General features: G+C 41.2%; 1 protein-coding gene across 1 annotated transcript in view; it reads left to right on the top strand.

Moving 5' to 3' along the window:
- Positions 1–4,202, top strand: part of LOC107382438 (alpha-1,6-mannosylglycoprotein 6-beta-N-acetylglucosaminyltransferase B) — a 247,027-nt gene that overhangs the window by 101,895 nt on the left and 140,930 nt on the right. The gene's annotated exons all lie outside the window — the stretch shown is intronic.

Genomic DNA, 4,202 nt, shown 5'->3' with positions numbered 1-4,202 from the left:
TACCCTCATTTGTAAAAGAGCCAACTGTCTAAGAGAGGGAGCTTCACTGCAAGAGACATACAACAGTGGGCCATCAAATATACATAATCGTGTCTTTCTTTGATCCTAATCAGCGTTTAATGTTTCACTTGAGTCGTTTTGTTGGCTTCAACATGAAGACACAGAGGATCTGATCATTGCATCGTGTCTCCTGAAACAAAAGCCCCCCAGTGCTCTCGGTCTATTTTCTGTGGATGGTTGATCTGCTCCCTTTATTTTCTGCCAGTTTTCATTCCTATTAACTATCCTGGTGTTGGTGTCTGTCCCATTTAGATCCCATGGTGCAGCTCCAACCTCTTAGTCTTTCCACTCAAGTGCCTCCTCTCCTGCTGCCCATGTGTTCATCTCTGGGGAGGAGTTCATGCTATGTGGTAAACCACAGGTTTGAGATTGGAAGTTGACTCCGTAGAGAATACAACTCGTACTCTCAAGACCCTCTAAGGTACTACTGGCCACTTTTAGTCTTTTAGATCAACTACACACACTCCTGTGTTTGGTTCTTTTCTAAACACAAGTGTTGATTTGTTTTGAACTTTTTTAGCTGACAAGCTGCGGCCAACACCGTAGCCATCCAGAGAGCGCCACCAGTCTACAGTGTTAGCCAAAGCTCGTCAGCTAAAAAAGGTAAAAACAAGTCAATACTCCGAGTTTAGAAAAGAACCAAACAATGGAATTTGATGGATTGCACAGAGCGGACGTACAGAAGGTACAGCTGTGGTTCTCCGCAGCTCGGGTCTACTGTTGAATTAAAATTACAAATTATCATTACACATTTTTAACAGTGGTGTTACATAGCAATGAGGAAAGTTAAGTTTGACAATAAAAGGCTTTAAGCAAAACAACTTCTTTCCACTTCAAGACAGATGCATTTTTCAAAGCTGTGCGATGTAAAACTACCCTGATTCATTCAACTAAAACCCAGTTCACACGGCAGGAGTTTAAAACTGTTAATAATAATAATAATAATAATAATAATAATAATAATAATGTTTTAAGATAGCTTGCTTTACAGATTTGCTGTTGTAGTTGTTTATATTGAAAGGGAAATGTTTAACATAAAAATAATAATAATGAAAATGTCTAATTAAACAGAAGAAAAAATAACTGGGATGATCAAACAGCTGGACTGAATGAACTAATAGATGCAGGTAACAGAACTGGGATACTGGTGGGATACTATTCCATAACCACGGAGCCTGCGAGCCAAAAGACCTAAGGCCCATAGAGGATAGATGGACTTGAGGAACAACAAGCAGATCAGTGGAAGTTGAGCAAAGTTTTAGTGGTGGGGTGTACAGACTGAGCAGGTCACGTAAACAACCAGGGGCCATGTTATATAGAGTATTAAACGTTTAAAGTAATATTTTGAATTCAATGCGGTAACTTACTGGGAGCCAATGAAGCTCCTCCAGAATAGGAGTGATATGTTGAGAGGAGGGTGTCCGAGTAATGGTACGTGCTGCCTCATTCTGTACCAACTGAAGTTGGTGAAGAGGTTTCTGTGGTAGGCCAGAGAGTAAGGTATTACAGTAGTCCAGACGAGATTTAACCAGGGCATCTACAAGAGTCTACTAGTGTCATTTACAGTCACGGATGAACGCAATTGATTGATGTGCAAATGAAAGTATTGATCCATTTACATGTGTGTTAAATGAGGGAGTGTTGTCTAAGATGACACCCAAACTTTTAACCTAAGTGGACAATGAAACAGGAGCATTGTCAATATTGAGTTGTGAAATATGACAGTCAGTGGCGGCTGGTGAAAAATATTTTTGGTGGGGCTGTGCCATTTTTTTTTAACAAACTTGTGCTTTCTGAGCTTTGTGCACAACTTCACTATTTCCTGAATTAAGCACAGTTCTTTTATTTCCTGTCTTACATCATTGGACAAAGGGATTAATCCACGTGTGTCTGACTATTGGCACACTGCCTTGCGGACCAAGGTTGAAAAATACTGCATTAAATTGCACATAAAATAACACGACCATATATGGTCCACATCCACACTACTGTTTGTGAAACTAACATACTGGAGAATTTTATCACAATAATATTAAATAAACAAGTATGTACCTGATCTTTTGCATGCTGTTGGTGAAGCTCTGGATGACCCCTGTCAGATGTAGACAGAGTCAATGTTCCTCTTCTGCAGCTGGTTGAACAGCATGTCCACATGTGGCATGATCTTGTGACACAATGCCAGCAGAAAGCCGAAATCTTCTTCCTCCAGCATTCTCACAAAGCCTCCTGCCTCTCTCTCAGTGACTGGATCAAAGTCATCCGAGTCTCTGATCATCTGGAAACATCTGAGGAGGTCATCCTTGTGCTCATACACTGTGTTGACATCTCTCTCTTGGACAAAATGTGCCGGTTCTGATCCACTTCTTCATTGTGTTTATTCACTGCAAGCCTGTGCTCGTCTCTAGTTGCAATGTTTCATGTCCGTAACTCCTGACTCAATCCATGCCTTATCTGTCCCAGCCGTTTTGAATAACAAACACGGAAAGCAAAATAACGCATTAGCGTGATTGCATCCAGCTAGCCAAGCCTTCCTGGTGTACCAATTTGGGGAGAAGCCTCGTGTGTACAGTTTACCTCTCTCCTTCTCATGCTGGCTTATCTTTACGTCGGGCTGATCTGGTCCAAGCTCTTTGACATTAAGTTTTTCCACCATAGTTCTCCTCTCGAACGGATACTGGAGAAGAGACCGAACTGAATTCAGTGGCTGCTGAGATCCGGTATCCATGCTGGTTTCACTGGCGGCGTCCATGTTACATCTGCGTCACAACCAAAAACGACTCTGCCGAGTTCTACCGAACACCAACGAATCCTTTGGCGGTAGCTCTATCGCCCATCATGCTTCTGAAACGTTCTGAAACAACGTCGACGCTGATTGGATACATTCCCATTCCTACCCTTTGATATTCTTGTCAGCAATTGGTCGGCTGGTACCGTGCTGTTTGGGCGATTGAAACACAGTCCACAGCCTTTCTGTCGCCTCCACCGCTCGCCAGAGAGCTTCTCATCAATATAGATATATAAATATATGATTTGTTTTTGTTACAAAACACACAATTAACTTAGAATATGTGATTATTGTTATTTTTTTTAAATAATTAAAAACACTGGGGAAAACTGGGAGGGCGGCGCCCTATCGCCCTCTACTGGCCAGCCGCCACTGCTGACAGTTTTTGATTTGGTTTCAACTACGAGGAGTTCTGTTTGAATACCATTAAATTTCAAGAGATTATGAGCAAACCAGGTCTGTATTTCACTTAAGCAGTTTGTTACAGTCGTAATAGGTAGCGACGCAACCGATAAAGAAGGTATATACAGTAGAGTATCATCTGCATAACAATGAAAGTTTACATTATATTTCCAAAGATCTCTCCTAGTGGGATGTAGAATGTAGATGATAAATAAAATCGGGCCCAAAACTGAAACCTGAGGGACCCCACATGGAATGGGCGTGAGGTGAGATTTGAATGACATTGCTTGGCCAGAAAGGTACGATTTGAACCGTGAAATTGCAGTCCCACGTATTCCAATGGGAGGATAGGTGCTTTAGAAGAATCTGATGTGATATTGCGTCAAACGCTGCCGTCAAGTCTAAGAGCAGTGACATGCTAACTAGCAGTGACATGCTAACGAGACCGGAGTCTGATTCCATCAAAATGTCATGGGTGATTTTAATCAGAGCAGTCTGTCTTGACTGTCCATGTTCAGATTTTCAAACCACTGAAGGAAACTTTGCTTCATTTCTCTTTATTTGCATTTCAACATTTCTGAACAGCTTTGCCTGCAAAATGTTGTTGAATGAAGAAAATTCATATTTCTTGCTTTAAACAAATTGAAAAATGCTCAAAGGAGGACACAAAGATAAATGACCCACACTTGTACATTTGCAAGAAAACATATGTGAACCCTTGGAATTATTGGATTTCTGCAGAAATTGGTCATAAAATGTGATCTGATCTTCATCTAAATAACAATAGTAAGTTAGCTAACCCTAACCCAAACTGTCACAGTCTGCTTAAACTGATACCACACAAATAATTATATCAGTCAATCCTACAACCTACCGATTCCTGGAAAACCTGCTTTACCTCCTGAGCTGCTGCTTCCCTCAGCTGCACTGATGAAGCTGCTGAACCCAGACTTTA

This window comes from Nothobranchius furzeri, chromosome 7 (assembly GCF_043380555.1).
Source record: "Nothobranchius furzeri strain GRZ-AD chromosome 7, NfurGRZ-RIMD1, whole genome shotgun sequence".
NCBI lineage: Eukaryota > Metazoa > Chordata > Actinopteri > Cyprinodontiformes > Nothobranchiidae > Nothobranchius > Nothobranchius furzeri.
This window is presented reverse-complemented; position numbering and strand designations above follow the sequence as displayed.